Raw genomic sequence first — 24,409 nt, forward strand, 5'->3', positions numbered from 1 at the left:
TCATCAGCCTTAACACACCCAATACAATGAACACAGTAGAAGAAAATCGAGGTTGTCCACTCTCACCACTATTATTTAACATAGTTTTGGAAGTCCTAGCCACGGCAATCAGAGAAGAAAATGAAATAAAAGGAATATGAATGGGAAAAGAAGAAGTAAAATTGTCACTGTTTACAGATGGCATGATACTATACATAGAAAATCCTAAAGGATGCCACCAGAAAACTACTAGAGCTAATCAATGAATTTGGTAAAGTTGCAGGATACAAAATTAATACACAGAAATCACTTACATTCCTATACACTAACAATGAAAAATCAGAAAGAAAAATTAAGGAAACAATCCCATTTACCATTGTAAGAAAAAGAATAAAATACTTAGGAATAAAACTACCTAAGGAGGAAAAAGTCCTATACTCAGAAAACTCTAAGATACTGAGGAAAGAAATCAAAGATGATGTAAACAGATGGAGAGATATACAAAGTTCTTGGATTGGAAGAATCAATATTTTGAAAATGACTATACAACTCAAAGCAATCTACAGATTCAATGTAATTCCTGTCAAATTACCAATGACAATTTTCACAGAATTAGAAGAAAAAAATTTACAATTTATATGGAAATACAAAAGACCCTGAATAGCCAAAGTAATCTTGATAAAGAAAAACGGAGCTGGAGGAATCAGGCTCTCTGATGTCAGACTATATTATAAAGCTACAGTAATCAAGACTGTATTGTACTGGCACAAAAACAGAATTGTAGACCAGTGAAACAGGATAGAAAGCCCAGAGATAAACCCATGCATCTATGGTTACCTAATGTGTGACAAAGGAGGCAAGAATATACACTGGAGAAAAGGCAGTCTCTTCAATAAGTCGTGCTGGGAAAACTGGACAGGTACATGTAAAAGAATGAAATTAGAACATTCCCTGACTCCATACACAAAAGTAAATTCAAAATGGATTAAAGACTTAAATGTAAGGCCAGACACAATAAAATTCTTAAAAGAAAACATAAAGCAGAACACTCTTTGACATAAATCACAGCAAGATATTTTTTGACCCACCTCCTAGAGTAATGAAAAAAAAAAAAAAAAAAACAGGACCTAATGAAACTTAAAAGCTTTTGCACAGCAAAGGAAACTAGAAATAAGATGAAAAGACAACCCTCAGAATGGGAAAAAATGTTTGCAAAAGAAGCAACTGACAAGGGATTGATCTCCAAAATATACCAACAGCTCATGCAGCTCAATATCAAAAAAACAAACAACCCAATCAAAAAATTGGGCAGGGGCTTCCCTGGTGGTGCAGTGGTTGAGAGTCCGCCTCCCGATGTTGGGGACATGGGTTCATGCCCCTGTCCAGGAAGATCCCACATGCCATGGAGCAGCTGGGCCCGTGAGCCATGGCCGCTGAGCCTGCGCATCCAGAGCCTGTGCTCCACAACAGGAGAGGCCACAACAGTGAGAGGCCCACATACCACAAAAAAAAAAAAAATTGGGCAGAAGACCTAAACAGACATTTCTTCAAAGAAGACATATAGATGGCCAACAAATACATGAAAAGATGCTCAACATCACTAATTATTAGAGAAATTCAAATCAAAACTACAATGAGGTATCACCTCACACAGGTCAGAATGGCCATCTTCAAAAAATCTACAAACAAATGCTGGAGAGGGTGTGGAGAAAAGGGAACAGTCCTACACTGTTGGTGGGAATGTAAATTGGTACAGCCACTATGGAAAATAGTATGGAGGTTACTCAAACTAAAAATAGAACTACCATATGACCCAGCCATCTCACTCCTGGGCGTAAACCTGGAGAAAACCATAATTCAAAAAGATATATGCACCCCAATGTTCATTGCAGTACTATTTACAATAGTCAGGACATGGAAAAAACCTAAATGTCCATCAACAGAGTAATGGATAAAGAAGATGTGGTACATATATATGAATGGAATTTTAGTAAAGATAGGAGAGTTTTAAAAAGGTGGGCATGTATGTTAATTTACAAATTTGGGGTGTAAGAAAATATCACATTCCTGTGTTTCTATAAATCAACTTAATTTTTATTTCAAACCTCCCAAATTGTAAGATATCCCACCTGCAGTCAGGTTTTCCCCTCTTCACCTTCTAGTGTGACATAAGCAGACTGCCAAATTATTGGAGATGAGGAAATGGAAGAGCTGGTTGTAGGAGAGACACCTCCATTGGTGATTATGGAGACATACAATGTTCTTTGCCTTCCCCCCCAAAAAAGTTACTAATTTGTCTTCTAACCATTCATTTTATCCCCCAAAGGGAGGTGCTGGTAACATTTTTTATATGCAGTGCAAACTTAATTTTTTTAATGGTAATTCCCCTAGGGTATCCAAATTGTAGTTACCTGGATCTGTACACAGATTACTTTGTGAAATGAAAGGTGAGAAATTTCTCATTTTTTGGAGAATTTTTTCTACTGTTTCTCGTGACTTATATTTCTGAGAGCTTTATTTCTTTATTACATTTTGAAAGGACTGTTTTAAGATAGGCTGATTTTCAACTTAGGTATATGAAGAATGCACAAACTACACTATTCCTTATAATTAATTTGAAATAAACTTTAATAATTATTCATGTTAAGACATATGTGCATTTTGGGGATTATACCTTGGTTTCACATTTCTTCCATTATTGCCCCCAAATTCTGAACCCTGTCTAATTTTAGAATTTTGCAACATTGAAACCATAAATTCTGCCTTCAATAGGACAGAAGTCAGTCCCTAATGTGTAGCGAGATGAGGAGTTAAGTCAGAAACCAAAAGACTTAGTTTAATATGAATGTGCTGCAAACTATAATTCTTCCTATAGAGTACTCTCCAATTCAGACTCTGTTTACAGAAGGTCAAATGAATTGCAAAACGATCTTGCTTTTAAGAACAACTAATTAGAATTTACATCCTATATTCTTATACTTGTTACATAAACTGTGAATAATTGCATACTTAATAATGTTCTTGTGAAGGATATGTTTCATCCAACATAAGCAGTTGAATTGTTATTTCTATCAAAGTCACCTTATCATACCCTTATCATACCCTTATCATACCCTTACCCATTATTTTTGCTTTATATTGAAGTCCCTGATGAACACCTGCTGCTTGGAGAAATAAAGTGACATTATTCTCCATTCCATTCATAGCATATACTACTTCATTATGACCATTGAAGGCAATTATTCAACTATCAGGGAATTTTTTGTAGATATTTAATAAAAATGCATGTTAGCTTTTTGGCAGAGTCAAGGAATGGGAACTACCTGGGAAAGATTTGTCACATGAGATTTATGTTTTCTAAACTATGTTTTGTTGATGATAATGGGAATTACACATAATTAGTCTTGGGAAATGAGAAATTAAAAGAAAGTTTCTTTCCTGTTGTAATTATCAAAGTTTTAGTATGCTAAGGTGCCACTTGAATCTCCTAGAGGAACAGATGGAATTCTATGAGTCTCAGACTATTTGACAATGAACTTTTTTTTTTTTTCTTGTGGTACGCAGGCCTCTCACTGTTATGGCATCTCCCGTTGTGGAGCACAGGCTCCGGACGCTCAGGCTCAGCGGCCATGGCTCACGGGCCCAGCCTCTCTGCGGCACGTGGGGTCTTCCTGGACCGGAGCACGAACCCGCGTCCCCTGCATCGGCAGGCGGACTCTCAACCACTGCGCCACCAGGGAAGCCCCAATGAACTATTTTTGATGACATACTTCATTGAACACTTTTTGGAAATTTTAATATAAATTTGTATTATATTAGAGTTGTAGGTATCCTCAAAAATTACCTGGGTGAACACATATATTTTATAGATGAGGAAATTGAGATACAGAAGAATCTTCTCTAAATGTTCCTAATTCTACTTAATGGTAAAATAAGGAATTTATATCTGTGTTTCAGGTTAGGCATTTTTTCCAATACATCACTTGTTTTAGGAGTTAATTTCACAGTGCTTAGAATATTCAAGTATTAACCTATAGTGAGTTTAATAAAAATTAACTTTGGTATCCAAGTTAGCATAACAAATGAAGCAAAACCTTGAAGACCCTATTGTCAAAAATTAGAGCCTGCATGTAGATTAGGAAATTATTACTAGGAAATTCAAACCTTGGAATAATTTCAGCAAAACATGTAGCAATTGAGACAAGGCTAGAGGACACTTCCTATACTGAACATGCCCTTCTGGTAACTAAGGGAATGGAACTTTAGCAGAACTCCAATAACGACAACAAGCAGAGGAGAAATCAAAGGTATACAAAGAGACAGTTTAAAAGGGAGCTGATTCGTCTAGATTTTGAATGATATATTACCAAAGAAAACATTCATTGCTGTTAAGGGGGAGAAATCCTGTCTTGGCTAATTCGTAATGAGGACCATCTTAACAATGGTAGTTTTAGTACTAGGTAAAAAACTATTTGGGATTTATGTCTTTGTTCTAGAAAGAATTTTCAGGAAATCTGGAATATAGAATCCAAAATCCCATCTCCCTGTAGCCACTTATCTCTGTGATATCACTGAGATATAGTACTGATGAGAAGTTAGATGTTTTAGTTTTTTGTTTTTGTTTTTGTATTTTTTAATGAAAGTGAGCATGGAGAAGAGGAAGTGTGGATTGACTACCTTCTTTTCTCTTTTTGACACAGTATGTTTGTTATTCAGGCCCAGAGTCTGACAGAGATATTTCTGTAATCTCTTGGTTCTTTCAGTAATTTCACGAGACACCTTCCCATATATGTGCCTGGTGTCAATTAAATGGGAAATTCAAGTCACTCAAGGCCATTTTGAAGTCTCTTTGATTTTTCCCTCAGAAACTTCTGAAATACATTACTTTAATTCTCTTCAATCCAAAGCCACACTACACACTAGGTCAACAAGCCACTCACCTTATTCTTTTTTCAGTTGCCAACCATGCTTAAAATGCACAACATGATTTGCTGTATATGAATTTACCACAATATCAGTGACAAAAATTTCCTAAATTTGTTGTCATCCTTTATAAAGGAAGTCCCTTGCTCCCACAGAAAATAGTCCTTTCCTCAAGTAAATCTGTCATGTATTTTCTCAAGGATAAATTACTGTTTTGTGTTTTTAAAAATCTCTTGCTCTTCCTTTTTTTTTCTCATTGTCTATCTCTCATTATATTTTCAGCCAGAAGTCCTTATTTGGATCTTTCATCAATGGGAGCTAATGGAAGTTCTTTGGTATATTTTTTTTTCTCCAAACCAAAGCATCCTACATTTCATGACTTGCAAAGTTCTAGAATATTAAGGTGACAACTAACAAAGTCACACTGCTAGTCCAACAGACACCCTCTTTAGAAAACACAAGCAAACCCTTAGCACCAAATGTGAATATCACAGCAGTTGACACTCTACATAACCTTACACAATAGCATTATCTTCAAAGCAAAGTTATGCCCTGAGCATCAATACTTAGTAAAGACCCACAACGCTCCTAATCTAGTTATGGTGTTATCTGGAGATAAAAAGAGAAGATAAAGATAAAATTCATATTTTCAGTTAATATATGCAAAGTACCCAAAGTCCTGCTAGTGAAAACATTCTTCAAGATGTTAGTTTCTCTAATTAACACTAATATTTCCTTATACTAGGCAAATTTTGTAATAATTATGCATTTTTTTCTGTCTGTAACCAAATCTCACACAATTTAGAAATTTGTAAAATGTCAGCAATAGTTTACCGAGTTTTCTTGACTCCCCTTTCTTTCTTCATTTATATTTAAATCTCTGAATATTCCTTTCATGTCCACATTGTGGAGCCCTCTTCCATTAATGAACTAAAAACTGTTCCCTTTCACTCAGATAGTCTAAGGCTTTGCTCTTTCTTCTGTGTTCCAACATTGCTAATTAAAAGTCTGATATTTATTCAAATCTTATTTTATCTCCTTTTTTCTTTATATGGTTCTATGATCTCCTACTTAACCCTGTTATTTTGTCCCTTACAAAGTTGTTCTTTTTTTATACATATTTCTTTAATAGAAGTATAGTTGATTTACAATGTGCCAATCTCTGCTGTACAGCACAGTGACTCAGTTATACACATGGAGACATTCTTTTTTTTAATATTATTTTCCATTATGGTTTATCACAGGATATTGAATATAGTTTCATGTGCTATATAGTAGGACTGTTTTTTATCCATCCTATATATAATAGCTTACATCTGCTAATCCCAGACTCCCAGTCCTTCCCTCCCCAATCTCCCTGTCTGTGAATCTGTTTTGTAGACAGGTTCATTTGTGCCATATTTTAGATTCCACCTGTATGTTTTATTTTTTGTGTATTCATGCATCTCCAATTTTTCTCTTTGTTTATTTAGGTATTTCTTTTCCATGATTTAGGCTTTTCAGAAAAATATAACAATTCACAGTTTTCCACTCATTTTTTAAAAAAATGTGAAAGAAGAAATCTGCCTTATATTTTACCTGGAATTTTCATGTCTGTAGGCAAAAATCCTCTGTTTCCTTTTCTGCCTGAAACTTTACATTTTCATATGCTGTATATCACATTTTAAAATAGTTTCTTCTATTATTTTCATCTAACATGGATTTTAGGTTTCTTGTTTTTTCCTCTTTTAGTCTCTGCAGTTCTCTATCTCTTTGTGCCTCTGGCACAAACACACTTAGCTCTTGTATTTGACACAGGCACTATGTGTTTTCTCTCCATTCCACTATGGTTAATGTGTTTAACTATATCACAAACTTACATTTATTCTATTATGGAGTAAGTGATTTCTATTTCTTTGCCTCCTTTTGAGGTTCACTATAGTGACTGGGTGTTATAGAATCTACTGTTTCATTGCCTGAATTAATATGGATTGTGAGTGGGAAAGTTCAGCTGTGAATGATGGATCTGAACTATGATCGTCCCTGTGGATTTTTACTGAAACTCCCATAGTCGAGTTCATTCCACCTTGGTGGGAGGTATTCTATGGAATACAATCTTATTTTGAACTATTCTCAGGAAATAGTTAATATTTCACAACTTACTTGCCTTTACTTAAAATCTGTTCCCATTTGTTCCTCTGTTGGAGAAAAAATAAGAAATTTCTTTTTTGGAGTGTAGGGTAGAGTAGACTCTGACATCATTAATGGAAAGGTATAAATGGCATTATAAACAAGTAAGGGAAGAATTTATTTTGGGGTTCCATCTTTGCCTTTTTCACACATATACCAAGATTTCATTAAATCTTAATTTGTGTACATTTTGCCATTAGTTAAGTTAATTTGTTTATTATCAAAGTTATTATCTCTCAGTTAGTACACTCATTATGCTTTTCCTCTCTATCTTTGCTCTTATCTCTTTAATTTTTCTTTCTTTTTTTTGGTGAGCTAAGGAGGGACAAAAAAATGGGTTTTTATCCCCATGGATAAAAGTTATCCATAATTTTTTTCTAGATTTAGACATTTGCCTTTATTTCCCTGTACCTACCTCATTAGATTGTTATTTAATTAAATAGTTATGTATTACAATGTAATGGTTTATAATTTAAAAACTTAAAGTAGATGTGATTTTTTTTTTTATTTACAGAGTTTTGGGTACATGAATGCTTGCTATATTCTTATATCTACATTTCTAAACCAAAAAAAAAAAATAGATGCGTAAAAATTTCTGAGTAAAACTTTTAAAATAATATTTAATGTTTACATTCTGGTATTCTTCTGGATGGTATATATTCTATTTTAATAAGAAAAATAATTAAGATTAATTGCATCTTTGATTGTTCAGTAATACACCACAACTTAGTTACATAGATAGCCCTTTTAAATATAGGTATGACTAAAACAAAAATAGCAACCATTTTTAAACAAAAATTATCTGAGTCCAGTTTCAGATCAAAAGAGGATTTCCTTGAAGATCTAGTATTACATATTTTAAGGCATAGACAATGGGGACATGCATTAAGGACATATCTCTTTTAAAAAATAAAAGAATCAAAAATTGAAATTATTAAAAAAATTGAAATTATTTCAAATGAAATATTAGATTTCACTCCATAAATAAAATTCCAAAGCCCACAGGTTTTGTAAATTTTGTTCAGACCCTTCTGGAAAGTTTAAAAGAGGGCTCTTAAATTATTTTCCCACTTTACATCATTTTTAGTAAATGTTTTTAAAATGAATTTCTCTCCAGCTATGTATGAAATTATTTTAGCGGTTTTTCTTGTATTCTATACAAAGTAAATAGAACATTTTGTTACTAAATAAATCTTTAAGTGGAAAAGAATAAGTTTTAATCTTTATTTGCTCTGACAAGGACATACAGGAAAATCCTGGAGAATATGTATAATTTTATTGTTAAAGGTTCCTGATCTTCCAAGCTTCCTCCTGAACATCATTTTACTAACTTAAACTGAACACCTACGAGAATAAAGTTCTGTGCTATGCTGCATGACATAAAGATTAGCATATGTTATTATTTACTCTCTCCTTACCTTTTCAGGAAGATTTTTATTATCCTCGTGTAACAAAGGAAAAAGCAGTAGCTTGAGTACTTAATTAAATTATCCAAGGAATTATAGTGCAAAAGCATGAAGTGGGAAATGTCACCTGAAACCATATTCTATGATCCCAAGTTTAGTGCTGGTTTTATTACACTTTGATACTTCTAATTTTGTAATTCATGCTCAAGAGAGATAAGTGGCTTGCCCAAGGTGTTTTTTAGAAAGGGCAAGTGAGATTAAAAGAGGTGCTTTCTCATTCCCAGGGCAAGTTTATTTCACTTTATGTCAAACAACTTTGAACAGCTCAGATCCCAGCTGAGGCAGGAGACTGGTAAAGGAGGCTGGCAGTGAAAATCGAACCACAGGAAATAAAATCATGTCTCTACATTTTGGAATTAAGTAAGGTTTAAATACTTGGTCACAAAGCCAAATATTTTCAGTTCTATACTTTTCAAGCCAGACTGCTTGTGGTATTTTACTACAACTATAATAGGAACTGTAACAGATGGGAAGGAAAGTTGATAACCAAGCATGGCAGATCCAGCTATCCCTAAGGAAATGTAATTTAAAATGCATCTTGTTAAAGACAAGAAGACTATCCGAACTAAAACAGTTGCAATTGCAAAGCAAAACGACAACTCAAATGTGTCCTCTATTTAGCATGCATTCTCTTAACAATATAACTGTCCACAGAAGGGACAGAAGGGAGTATATATATACTCTGTGAATGTTAGGCAGTGTTTGTACCCAGAAGATCATCAGCAGCTACTCTTCTTAAGAAATTGAATAGTAAAGATTTTTCATTCATTGTTGTTAGTTTTTCAAGTCTCCCAGCCATACAAGTAACAAGTTGGCTAACTTTATTGTGAGCATATGGTTAAAGAGTGACTCTTCATGAGGATGAATTAATTTATGCCTGCACCTGGAAAGAGCAGCTAGAGAATCTTCTGTTTAATGAACAAAGCTAACTAGGCTAATGGAAATGGAGATGGAAAATAATGTTCAACATTGTTTTATACAGCAAGACTGATATTAATCAGAACCTTACAACAGAAGCAAAATTTTGGCCACTTAAATATTGTGGGTAAGATTTGCAAATTATTTGCTGAATAAAATGGCCAAATATTGGCAAGAAAATTTGTCAGACTTCATCAAAAGACACATCTATACCACTTTAATTGATGTCCTCCATAAACAGATAGTAGAGCATCATCTTTTTTTGTTTTTTTTTTCTGTATGTTATTTTACAAGCCAATGCATCTAACCTTAGATCAGGCACACTATGTCAGAATTTTGAGAGACAAGGACAAACTTGCAAAATAATCCTGTCAGCAAACTACTCACAGATCTTTGGATGTATGTTATCATTGAGCTTCTGGATCCCTTATACATTAATTTGCTTCTGAAGTTTGTCTTGTGATTAGAAAACCCAATAAAAGTCACAGTAGCATTGTAATGGCTAATCCTGTGGATGAAGAATCTTAGCCAAGTCAACAACTGTGAAAAAATTTCTGTCCAAAGATATGATGTAAAGTTGAAGGGGAAGCATAAAATGAATAGAAAATGTAAGAAAATGCTGTTCTCACACATTACCCCAGGAGACAAGAAGTCTTGAGAAAGTTTTATATCTGTCTGAAATGTATAAAATGCTAAGGATATTTTGCTCAGTACTCTTACAGCCTCCGTAGTGTCACTCCCCAAGTCAACATTTCAGATCTCTCTGTGGAATTTTATATTTGCTGTTATCTTTGCTAGAATTATTTAAAAGTTCATAGAAGTTACTCTATACTGTAAAAGTAAAGAACATTGTAACTGGGAGGAAGATTCTATTTTTTTTCTGTTTTTTATGCTGGAGATGCATTCATGCTATGAGTTGAAAGTGATATTCAAATGTCTCCCTAATAATTCAAGTGTGTGGTGACATTTTCATAATTTCTTCACTTTTGTAACTATTTCTTCAACTACAGAAACAAAAACAATAACTCTAGTTTTCAGTTACTAGATCATTTGTTTCTTCATAAAAATATATGTTTTAAAAAGCTTTTGATTTTCACAAAACATATTTGCATGTTATTTTCTAGCTTAATAACTTGCAGTGCTGAAGCTTCCTTGGAATATTGGTTTTAGTTGATATATTATTTTTAATTTATTTGGAAGAAAGAAATGCACACATTATGTCTTATTAATTATCCTAGGTACTACTGAATTCTACAAAACTGTGAACATTCATTTTACACATTGAACATAATATCAACCTGAAAACATGCTATCATAACTTGTATTTGATGTATGAAATAAAGTTGATTCCATGTATCTGTTGATAAAGTAATACCATAAAACATATTACACAAATCATTGGAGGCAGGAGCAAGTAATAATAGTAACAGTAGTAATAATAACAATTTTCATCTTTCTCCCACACTCTAGTGTTTTAAAAATACAAAAATATACACTTTTTGTACAAAAACCCTTAAAAGATAAAAAACTATGATGATGATGTTGATGATGATGATGCTTCTCAATAAAACTGGAAATCAGAACTTATTTTCTCTTCAAAAATTTCCCTAAATGCCAAAGGCAATATATTAAAAAACTAAAATGGCATACCTGGCTGAAACCAGATAATAAGGATATCAATAAACATCAAGGCTTTTCTACAATGTATTCTGCAGGCATGATGACTTAAAATTTAGAATCATCACACCTATAGTTTTTAACATATAAAGGAAAAGATAACATATGAGGTTAAGAGGAATGAAACTGAATGAAATAGTAGAGGTTATAGGCTCAGATGGTTGATGGACCAAGAAGCAACAAGGATATAGGGGATGCACACAAAGGGTCAAATTCAAACAAAAGGGGTCACATAGTGATGCTGCCGGCTTTTCAATTGGAGGCTTATGACAGCAGCAGTGTCATTGGGAAAGAGAGCTTTGCACTCACAACCATCGTATTCTTGTTTTTCAAAGATTAAAAGTTGGAAGGAGGCACAATACAAAAACTCCTAGTGCTTAACAGGTAACTTCTTAATTATTATAGGGGGAGAAAGAATTTATGAAACATAAAGTTACTGGTTAAAAAGAATGCATTTCAGGAAAGAAACCAACAGCCAGGGGCTTAGGTCCAGCACACCACAGTTTTTCATCCTAACACAATAGCAGGTTTTAATTTATATGAGAGTATACCCAAGACCTTCTTTAAGATTTTTCCCTATAGTTGGTAGGGATGGAGAGACCTACTGAATTCCAGATAAGGAGTATGAGACACTCTGCTGCTCAACAGGAAAAATGACATCCACACTTAAAAGATGTTATCAAATGAGGAAAGTATTTTTGATGTTTTATTCCCTTTAATAGGCTTCATGACACCTTTACAGATATTCAACGTCATACTCTAGTTTTTCTTAAGAACATATAGTGTAAATTATTTTGTTTTCACGTACAAATCCGACCTCTTCTAAAATGTGTAGTTGACCCTTCCAATATACGTTATCAGTATGCTTTTCAAGTAGTCTTTAAAGTTTGATAACTTATAACTTAAAGGCCTATTTCCCACTCACCACAGAAATGTATGTATTATGTATAGGTGATGTATCACAATCTGTAACTTTTTAAACTAAAATAATTGCAAATATAAAACCTCCATTCTTCTTTCATCCAAGCTGAAAGATTTGAATAGCGTGCTGAAAGAATCTGACAGAATCCATAACAACTCATAATGCTGGCAATTATATTCATGTCCCTTAGAAAGAATGTTAAGAGAAAAATAGCACTAGAAATATGAATATGAATATACTAAGCAGTTAAATATAAGTGGAATAAATTGAAAAGTTAGAACAAATATATCTACATAAAACATTCTGCAAAGTATGAGCTAAATCTTTTGAAAATACTTAACTTCTATTTCCAATTGGAATCATGGGAATATTTATTTTACATATGATGCAAATTTAAAATGATTATGATGTAGCAAAAGTGATTATTAGAATAAAAGCTATAAAAAAATCAACTCACAAAGATTGAAGACATGTTGGAAACTTTTTTCAAGAAATCTTGTGAAAAGAATGCAAACTTCGAAAATAAGTGTGAGAACAGCCAAAGGTAGAACTGGGACAAGAGAAAGAAACAGAACTATGGGTATAGATGCTAATAGTTGGATATAAAATTTTAAAATTAAGAACTGAAGAATGAGAAGACAAGTAGATGATTAAGAAGTCAAAACTCTAAGACAAGGAACTGATCTGGAACTAAAACATGGGGCAGGGGTAGAGGAAAAAAGAAAGAATTGTTATATCCATATACTTACAGAAAAAAAAATATTGCACATGTATACACATACTAATAAAATATCAAATGTTCTTGAATGGGATAAAGAATAAGGTAAACAGTAAGGCAGATTATCTGAAAATAAATGAAGCAAATTATCTAACCCTCCATCACCCCCAAAATAATACTCTGTGGGCAGCAGACTTTCTACATTACTAAATATTTTAAGGGAATTGATTTAGCCCATTTGGACTGCCATAGACAGGTTCTGATCCAAGCTAGTGACATAGGAGTCCCTGGAACTCACTTCCTCCCATGGATACATCAATTCTACATCTACACACAGAACAATTCTCTTTGAAAGAAATCCAGAAAGTAGCTGAGCAACTCTTACACATCAGGTGAACAAGGAAATATCCACATCACCCACTTTGAAATGGTAGGAAAGGCTGAGGCACACTCTTGCTATTAACCCCACCCCTGGCATAGTCTAATAGAATCTGGAAGGAGCTCGCAAATCCCAGCTTCTCCCTGAAGAAGGAAGTGTTTGGAGTCAATAACTACAGCCCGCAATTTAAAGACTTCCACCTAAGGGATGGGATCCCAAACACCTAGTTTGAAAAGTCAACAAAGCTTGTGTTGATAAGAACCATAAGAGTATAGAAAACACAGAAGCAGTTTTAAGGGCTTCTGAGGACTATCCTCTCAGGGTTTTGCACAGAATGAACAGGCAGAAATCACCTATCTCTCAGTCTTACCTCTGAAGCTTATTTTCATTCTTTAAAAGCTGCTGCCCAGGGCCAGGTTATTAATTTAGCAGGCATAAAGGGACTGACTGTGATTCACTCTGGAGACTGGGGAAGCCAGCAGATACCATCTTTATCTTCTCATGAGATCCCTATATAAATTGCCTGTATCTCCCTTGAAGGAGTTGTATATACATCTGGCACTCCTGCATTTATGGCTGCCACCCAAAGAGTGAACCCTTGTATTGTCTGGCTGTGATAACTAAAGGTCCTTGCATTTATGATTCCCACAGAACTGTAGCAAACAAAGAAACATTTATTACTGGATGCAGGAGCACTGCCCTCCCACCCCAAGCTGTAGATATAGGCCCAGTACTTACTAAACTTATTAAAGACAGAGCAGAAAATAAAGCTCTTCTCTCAGTTTCTCCTTAGAAGATCCCTAACCATATATTTCAACAGCCACTGTCTGAGGGTCTGACACCCAATCAACCTTTATATATGTGCTGACTGTGATCCTCCCTTTGGGGATACTGACAGGTCTTGGCACATCCTCAACTACTGGAAGCCACTAAGAACAAAGAGGACAGCTCGAACAAGCACAAAGATTTGAAATACAAACAATAATTCAAGGCAGTCTGAAAAGTAGGGCTTATCTCTCACATGAGACAACTTCATCAAGGCTTCAACATGGATTTTTTTTTAATCTAATGCACAGAAATAAACACAGAGTGACATGGAAAATGAAAAAAACAGAAGAATATGTTCCAAACAAAAGAACAAGATAAAAACTCCAAAACTAGACTTGAATGAAATACATGATTAACAGCTCAAAATAATGGTCATAAAGATGCTCATTGAAACCAGGAGAACAGTGCATCAACAAAGTAAAAATTTCAACAAAGAGATAGAAAATATAAGAAAGTACCAAACATAAATCATGGAGCTGAAGAATATAATAACTGAAATTAAAAATTCAATAAAGAGTTTCAACAGCCTAGATCAAGTAGAAAAAAAGGATCAACAAGGTCAAAGACAAGATAGTGGACTTCATCCAATCAGAGGAGCAAAAAGAAAAAAACAAGAAAACAAGTGAAGATAGCTTAAGGGACTTATGGGATACACCAACTGAACCAATATATACAGTATTGGGCTCTAGAAGGAGAAGAGAGAGAAAAAAAGGATAGAAAACTTATTTAAAGAGATAGTGGCTGAAAACTTCCCTGACCTGGAGAAAGAAACAGACATCAGATCCAGGAAGCCCAGAGTGCTCCAAAGAAAATGAATCTGAAGGGACCCACAACAAGAAACATTATAATTGAATTGTCAAAAGTTAAGACAAGGAGAGAATCTTAAAATCTATAAGAAAAAAACAAATTGTTATATACAAGTTCCAGTCCCCATAAGACTATTAGCAGATTTTTCAGCAGAAATTTTGCAGACCAGAAGGAAGTGACAATATATTCAAAGAACTGAATGAAAATAAACTGCTAACCAAAATATTCCACATGGTAAATTTGTTCTTCAGAATTGAAGGAAAAGTAGTTTTCCAGACAAGCAAAAGATGAAGGAGTCCATCACCACTAGACCATCCTTGCAAGACATGTTAAAGGAAGTTCTTCAAGCTGAAATAAAAGGACTCTAATTAACAACTGAAAAACCTCAGAGAGTAAAGATATATATACACATACACACACACAACATTCACAATAATTTTGTAATGATGGAGAGCAAATCAATTATATATCTAGTATGAAGGTTAAAAGATGGAAGTATTAAACATAACCATAATTACAATACTTTGCTAATTGATATACAAGGTGAAAGATGTAAATTTTCACATCAAAAACATTAAATGTGGGGAGAGAATACAAAAGTAAAACATTAGTATGGGTTCAAAATTATTTGTTTAAGATAGACATAAATATAAGATTTTTTTGTAAACTTCATGATAAACATAAAGTAAAAAACTATTGTAGATACACAAAGAATAAAAAAAAAAAGAAATCTAAGCATACCACAACAACAAAAAATCATCAAATCAAAAGGGAAGAGAAAGAAAAAAAAAAAAAAGAAAAGCACAAACAAATTACAAAACATCCAGAAACAATCAACAAAATGGCAATAGTAAGTCCGTACCTATTAATAATTACTTTAAATGTAAATGGACTGTGTTCTCCAATCAAAAGACTTAGAGTAGCTGAATGGATAAAAAAGGCCCAACTCTGTGCTGCCACAGAGACTCACTTCAGTTTTAAGTACATTTACAGGTTGAAAGTGAACAGATGGAAAATGGTATTCCATGCAAATGGAAACTGAAAGAGAGAAGGAGTAGCTGTAGTTATATCTGAAAAAATAGACTTAAGTAGACTTAAGACCAGTGACTGTGATAAGAGACAAAGAAGGTCATTACATAATGATAAAGGGGTCAATTCAACAAGAAGACATACCATATGTAAATATATATGCAACTAAGATAGGAACACCAAATATATAAAGCAAATAATCTTAACATGTCTGAAGGGAGAAAGAGACAGCAATACAAAACCAGTAGAGGACTTCAATACTCCACTTTCAATGATGGATAGATTATTGAAAGACAAATTCAATAAAGAAACATTGAGTTTATACTACATATTAGACCAGACGCACCTAGCAGACATTTACAGAACATTTCATCCAACAGCAACAGAATACGCATTTTTCTGAAGTACACATGGAACATTCTCTGAGGTAGCTCATATGTTAGGCCACAAAACAAGCATTAATAAATTTGAGAAGATTGGAATCATGTTGAGCATCTCCTCTAACCACAATGGTATGAAACTAGAAATCAATTAGAAGAAAACTAGAAAATTGATAACTGTGGAGATTAAACAACATGCTCCAGAGCAACCAAATGGTCATTAAGGAAATCAAAAGGGAAATCAAAAAATATTTGAAACAACCAAAATGGAAACACAATGTACCAATTGTCTGGAATGCAGCAAAAGCAGTTGTAAAAATGAAGATTATAGTGATAATAAATTAACTCAAACAACCTAACTTTACACCTCCATAAACAAGAAAAAGAGCAAACTAACACCAAATTTAGTAGCAGGAAGAAAATAACAAAGGTCATTGTGGAACTAGGTGAAATAGAGACTAAAGAGACAATAGAAAAGATCAATGAAACTAAGAACTGGTATTTTGAAAAAATAAACTTGACAAACCTTTAGCTAGACTAACCAAGAGAAAAAGAGGACACCAGTAAACAAAATTAAAAGTGAGAAAAGAGACATTACATCTGATAACACACAAATACAAATGTTCTTAAGAGACTGCCAAGAACAATTATGTGCCAATAAATTTAACAACTTAGAAACACCAATAAATTGCTAAAAATAAATCCTACCAAGACTGCATCATGAAGAAACAGAAAATATGGACAGACTACTAGTAAGGACATTGAGTCAGTAATCAAAACCTCCCAACAAACAAAAGTACAGGACCAGATGGCTTCACTGGTAAATTCTACCAAACATATAAGGAATTAACAGCAACTCTCTCAACTCTTTCAAATAATAGGAGAGGAAGAAACATCTCCAAACTCAGTTTACAAGGCCAGCATTACCCTGATATCAAAATCAGAAAAGGACACTACAAGAAAAGAGAATACAGACCAATATCCCTGATGAATATAGATGCAAAAACATCAAAAATAATAAAATACTTAGGAATGAATTTATCCAAGGAGGTCAAAAATTTTACACTGAAAATCTATGATATTGATGAAAGAAATTGAAAAAGACATAACTAAGTGGAAAGCTATTTCATGCTTATGGATCAGAGGAATTAATATTGTTAAAAATCCATACTACCAAAAGCAGCATACAGATTCAATGCAATGCTTATCAAAATTCCAATGACATTTTTCACAGAAAAGCAATCCTAAAATTGTATGAAACTGCAAAAGACCCTGAAGAGCCCAAACAATATTGGGAAAGATGAGCAAAGGAGGAGGAATCACACTTCCTAATTTTAGATTGTATGATAAATCTATACTGTAGTAATCAAAACACCATAGTATTGACATAAAATAGATACATATATAAATAGAACATGATAGAGAGTCCAGAAATAAGTCCATGCACATATGTTCAATTAATTTATAACAAAGGAGCCAAGAATATGCGACAGGAAAAAGATAGTCTCTTCAATAAATGGTGTTCAGAAAAGTGACATCCACATGCAAAATAATAAAAAGGGACCCCCATCTTACACCACCCACAAAAGTTAACTGGAAATGGATTACATACTTTAATTTAAGACTTGAAACAATAAAACTCCTAAAAGAAAGCATAGGAAGTAAAAGCATAGGAAGTAAGCTCCTTGGCAATTATTTTTGGGAGTTGCCACCAAAAACAAAGGCACAAAAAACCCAACAAAACAAATAAACAAATCAGACAACTTCAAACTAAAAAGCTCCTGCACAGCAAATGAAACCATCAACAAAATGAAAAGGCAACCTATAAAATTGGAGAAAGTATTTGCAAATTATATATCTGATAAGGGACTAATATCCAAAATATAAAAACATTCACAATTCAATAGCAAAAATAAGACAATCTGCTATATAGGCAGAGGAAATGAATAGACATTTTTCCAAAGAAGACATACAATAGTCCACAAGTACCTGAAAAGATGCTCAACATCACTAATCAGTGGGGAAATTCAAATCATACCACATTCACTTCACTCCTATTAGAATGACTGTCATCAAACAAGGCAAGGTACTGCAAGTGTTGGCAAGGGTGTGAACAAATAGGAATCCTTGTGTACTGCTGTGAAGAATGTATATTGGTACAGTCACCATTGAAAATAATATGGAGTTTTCTCAAAAAATTAAAAGTAGAACTACCATATGATCCAGCAATTCCACTCTGGGTAACCATATCCAAAGGAAATGAAAACAGTATATCAAAGAGATATCTGCTCTCCCATGTTCATTATATCGTTATTCACAAAAGCCAAGATATGGAAACTTGAGTGTCCATCAACTGATGAATGGATAAAGGAGGTATGATATATCTATACAGTGGGATATTATTCAACCCTGAGAAAGAACTAAGTCCTGCCATTTTTTGGCAACATTGATCACCCTTGATAACATTATATTAAGTGAAATAAGCTAGAAAGAAAAAGACAAATATTGATGGTATCATTTATATATGGAATCTAAAAAAAATATGTCACACTCACAGAAACAGTGAGTAGAATAGTGGTTGCTGGGGCTGAGAGTTGGGGAAATTGAGGGATTTGGGGGAAAGAGTACAAACTTTCAGCTGTAAGGTAAATAAGTTCTGAGTATCTAAGTATATAACAAGGTGACTATAGTCAACAACACTATTTGTGTAACTGAAATTTGCTAAGAGTAGAACTTTAACATTCTCATACACACACACAAGAGATAAATATATAAGGTAATGGATATATTAATTAACTAGTTGTGAGGAATCCTTTCACAATCAACTCATCATAATGTATGCTTAAAATATCTTACAATTTTATTTTCAATTATACCTCAATAAAGCTGGAAAAAAGAAACACCAGAAACTAGGTGATTTATTAACAACAGAAATGTATTCCTCACAGTTCTGGAGGCTGGAAGTCCAAGTTCAGGGTACCACCATATTATATTCCCACCAATAGTATACAAGGGTTGCAATTTCACTACATCCTCAGCAACACTTGTTATTATGTATTCTATAATGCAAAAATATTTGTTTTAAATTACATGGGTGGAATATTTATCATTTATTTTGCTGTTTTATATAAACATTAGTATATTAAAGTTATAAACTTCTATTTTGTAACAGCAAATCCAGATTTTTTTAAGTATTTTATTCAAGTATAGTTGATTTGCAATGTTGTGTTAATTAGCAAATCCTGAATTTTTGTCATTATAGCTATGTTTGAATGTGTCCTCCCAAAATTTGTAGGTTGAAATACTAATGCCCAAGATGATTATATTAGGCAATGGGCCCTTGGAAGATGGTTGGGTCATAAGGGTGAAGTAATCATGAAAAAAGGACCCTACAGAGTTCCCTAACCCCTTCTACCATGGGAGGACATAGGAAGGAATTGGCAGTTTGCAAACTTAAAGAAAGTTCTCACCAGAACCAAATTATTTATCCTCTACACATATAAGAAATATATAATGTCCATCATCTCAAGCTCTCTTTATACATCAACCTGATAACAACCTGATCACTCTCTACCTTTGTTGGAGAGTAACAGTATTGTAATTTTTTTTTCAAATAACAATCTCTGTTTCTTATTTATTTATTTATTTTAAACATCTTTATTGGAGTATAATTGCTTTACAATGGTGTGTTAGTTTCTGCTTTATAACAAAGTGATTCAGTTATACATACACATATGTCCCCGTATATCTTCCCTCTTGCATCTCCCTCCCTCCCACCCTCCCTATCCCACCCCTCTAGGTGGTCACAAAGCACCGAGCTGATCTCCCTGTGCTATGTGGCTGCTTCCCACTAGCAATCTATTTTATGTTTGGCAGTGTCTATATGTCCATGCCACTCTCTCACTTTGTCCCAGCTTACCCTTCCCCCTCCCCATATCCTCAAGTCCCTTCTCTACTAGGTCTGTGTCTTTAAATCTGTCTTGCCCCTAGGTACTTCAAGACCATTTTTTTTCCTTTTTTTTTTTTTTTTACTTAGCTTCCATATATATGTGTTACCATATGGTATTTGTTTTTCTCTTTCTGACTTAACTTCACTTTGTATGAAAGACTCTAGGTCCATCCACCTCCTTACAAATAACTCAATTTTGTTTCTTTTTTTGGCTGAGTAGTATTCCATTGTATATATGTGCCACATCTTCTTTATTTATTCACCTGTTGATGGACACTTAGGTTGCTTCCTTGTCCTGGCTATTGTAAATAGAGCTTCAGTGAACATTTTGGTACATGACTCTTTTGGAATTATGGTTTTCTCAGGGTATATGTCCAGTGGTGGGATTGCTGGGTCGTATAGTAGTTCTATTTTTAGTTTTCAAAGGAACCTCCAAACTATTCTCCATAGTGGCTGTATCAATTTACATTCTCATGAACAGTACAAGAGGGTTCCTTTTTCTCCACACCCTCTCCAACATTTATTGTTTGTAGATTTTTTTGATGATGGCCATTCTGATCAGTGTGAGATGATATTTCATTGTAGTTTTGATTTGCAATTCTCTAATGATTAATGATGTTGAGCATTCTTTCATGTGTTTGTTGGCAATCTGTATATCTTTTTTGGAGAAATGTCTATTTAGGTCTTCTGCCCATTTTTGGATTGGGTTGTTTGTTTTGTGGATATTGAGCTGCATGAGCTGCTTGTAAATTTTGGAGATAATCCTTTGTCAGTTGCTTCATTTACAACTATTTTCTCCCATTCTGAGGGTTGTCTTTTCGTATTGTGTATGGTTTCCTTTGCTGTACAAAAGCTTTGAAGCTTCATTTGGTACCATTGGTTTATTTTCATTTTTATTTCCATTTCTCTAGGAGGTGGGTCAAAAAGGATCTTGCTGTGATTTATGTCAAAGAGTGTTCTGCCTATGTTTTCTTCTAAGATTTGATAGTGTCTGGCCTTACATTTAGGTCTTTAATCCATTTAGAATGTATTTTTTTTTGTATGGTGTTAAGGAGTGTTCTAATTTCTTTCTTTTACATGTAGCTGTCCAGTTTTCCCAGCATTACTTATTGAAAAAGCTGCCTTTTCTCCACTGTATAGTCTTGCCTCCTTTATCAAAGTTAAGGTGACCATGTGTGCATGGGTTTATCTCTGGGCTTTCTATCGTGTTCCATTGATCTGTATTTCTGTTTTTGTGCCAGTACTATACTGTCTTGATTACTGTAGCTTTGTAGTGTAGTCTGAAGCCTGGGAGCCTGATTCCTCCAGCTCCATTTTTCTTTCTCAAGATTGCTTTGGCTATTCGGGGTCTTTTGTGTGTCCATACAAATTGTGAAACATTTTTTTCTAGTTCTGTGAAAAATGCCAGTGGTAGTTTGATAGGGATTGCATTGAATCTGTAGATTGCTTTGGGTAGTAGAATCATTTTCACAGGGTTGATTTTTCCAATCCAAAAACATGGTATATCTCTCCATCTATTTGTGTAATCTTCAATCTATTTCATCAGTGTCTTATAATTTCCTGTATAGAGGTCTTTTTTCTCCTTAGGTAGGTTTATTCCTAGGTATTTTTTTTCTTTTTGTTGCAGTGGTAAATGGGGGTGTTTTCTTAATTTCTACTTCAGATTTTTCATCCGTAGTGTATAGGAATGCAAGAGATTTCTGTGCATTCATTTTGCATCCTGCTACTTTAGCAAACTCATTGATTAGCTCTAGCAGTTTTCTGGTAACATCTTTAGGATTCTCTATGTATAGATTCATGTCATCTGCAAACAGTAACAGCTTTACTTCTTCTTTTGCAATTTGGATTCCTTTTATTTCTTTTTCTTCTCTGATTGCTGTGGCTAAAACTTCCAAAACTATGTTGAATAAGAGTGGTGAGAGTGGGCCACTTTGTCTTCCTCCTGTTCTTAGTGGAAATGGTTTCAGTATTTCACCATTGAGGACGATGCTGGCTGTGAGTTTGTCATATATGGCTTTTATTATGTTGAGGAAAGTTCCCTCTTTGCCTACTTCTGGAGGGTGTTTTATCATAAATTGGTGCTGAATTTTGTCAAAAGCTTTTTCTGCATCTATTGAGATGATTGTATGTATTTTCTTCTTCAATCTGTTAATATGGTGTATCACATTGATTGATCTGAGTGTATTGAAGAATCCTTGCATTCCTGGGAGAAACCCAACTTGATCATGGTGTATGATCCTTTTAATGTGCTATTGGACTCTGTTTGCTAGTATTTTGTTGAAGATTTTTCCATCTATGTTCATCAGTGATATTGATATGTTCATCAGTGCTATTGGCAACCCGCTCAGCAGGGGTCCCTCTTTCTTTGTAACATCTTTGTCTGGTTTTGGTATCAGAGTGACGGTGGCATTGTAGAATGAGTTTGGGAGTGTTCCTCCCTCTGCTATATTTTGGAAGAGTTTCAGAAGGATAGGTGTTAGCTCTTCTGTAAATTTTAATAGAATTCACTTGTGAAGCCATCTGGTCCTGGGCTTTTGTTTGTTGGAAGATTTTATATCACAGTTTCAATTTCAGTGCTTTTGATTGATTGGTCTGTTCATATTTTCTATTTCTTCCTGGATCAGTCCTGGAAGGTTGTGCATTTCTAAAAATTTGTCCATTTCTTCCAGGTTGTCCATTTTACTGACATATATTTACTTGTAGTAATCTCTCATGATCCTTTTTATTTCTGCAGTGTCAGTTGTTACTTCTTTTTGATTTCTAATTCTACTGATTTGAGTCTTCTCCATTTTTTCTTGATGAGTCTGGCTAATGGTTTATCAATTTTGTTTATCTTGTCAAAGAACCAACTTTTAGTTTTATTGATCTTTGCTATCATTTCCTTAATTTCTTTTTCATTTATTTCTGATCTGAACTTTATGATTTTTTTCCCTCAGGTAACTTTGTTTTCTTCTTCTTTTTTTTCTTCTTTCTCTAATTGCTTTAGGTGTAAGGTTAGGTTGTTTATTTGAGGTGTTTCTTGTTTCTTAAGGTAGGATTGTATTGCTATAAACTTCCCTCTTAGAACTGCTTTTGCTGCATCCTATATGTTTTGGGTCGTCGTGTTTTCATTGTCATTTGATTATAGGTATTTCTGGATTTCCTCTGTGATTTCTTCACTGGTCTCTTTGCTATTAAGTAGTGTATTGTTTAACCTACAAGTGTTTTTATTTTTTAGAGATTTTTTCCTGTAATTGATATCTAGTCTCATAACATTGTGGTTGGAAAAGATACTTGATACAATTTCAATTTTCTTAAATTTACCAAGGCTTGATTTGTGATCCAGGTTATGGTATATCCTGGAGAATGTTCCATGAGCACTTGAGAAGAAAGTGTAATCTGCTCTTTTGGAATGGAATGTCCTATAAATATCAATTAAGTCCATCTTGTTTAATGTATCACTTAAAACTTGTGTTTCCTTATTTATTTTCATTTTGGATGATCTGTCCATTGGTGAAAGTGGGGTGTTAAGTGCCATACTATGACTGTGTTACTGTTGATTTCTGCTTTTATGGCTGTTAGTATTTGCCTTATGTATTGAAGTGCTCCTATGTTGGGTGCATAAATATTTACAATTGTTATATCTTCTTCTCGGATTGATCCCTTGATCATTATGCAGTGTCCTTCTTTATCTCTTGTAATTGTCTTTGTTTTAAAATTGTCTATTTTGTCTGATATGAGAATTGCTACTCCAGCTTACTTTTGATTTTCATTTGCATGGAATATCTTTTTCCAACCATTCACTTTCAGTCTGTATGTGTCCCTAGGTCTGAGGTGAGTCTCTGTAGACAGCATATATATGGGTCCTGTTTTTATGTCCATTCAGCCAGTGTATGTCTTTTGGCTGGAGCATTTAATCCCTTTACTTTTTTTTTTTTTTCAGTACGTGGACCTCTCACTGTTGTGGCCTCTCCCATTGTGGAGCACAGGCTCCGGACATGCAGGCTCAGTGGCCATGGCTCACGGGTCCAGCCACTCCGCGGCATGTGGGATCTTCCCGGACCGGGGCATGAACCCGTGTTCCCTGCATCAACAGGCGGACTCTCGACCACTGCACCACCAGGGAAGCCCTAATCCATTTACTTTTAAGGTAATTATCAATATGTATGTTCCTGTTACCATTTTCTTAATTGTTTTAGGTTTATTATTGTAGGTCATTTCCTTGTCTTGTGTTTCCTGCCTAGAGAGTCCCTTTAACTTTTGTTGTATGGCTGGTTTTGTGTTGC

Source organism: Tursiops truncatus, chromosome 14 (assembly GCF_011762595.2).
Source record: "Tursiops truncatus isolate mTurTru1 chromosome 14, mTurTru1.mat.Y, whole genome shotgun sequence".
In the NCBI taxonomy this organism is placed as follows: domain Eukaryota; kingdom Metazoa; phylum Chordata; class Mammalia; order Artiodactyla; family Delphinidae; genus Tursiops; species Tursiops truncatus.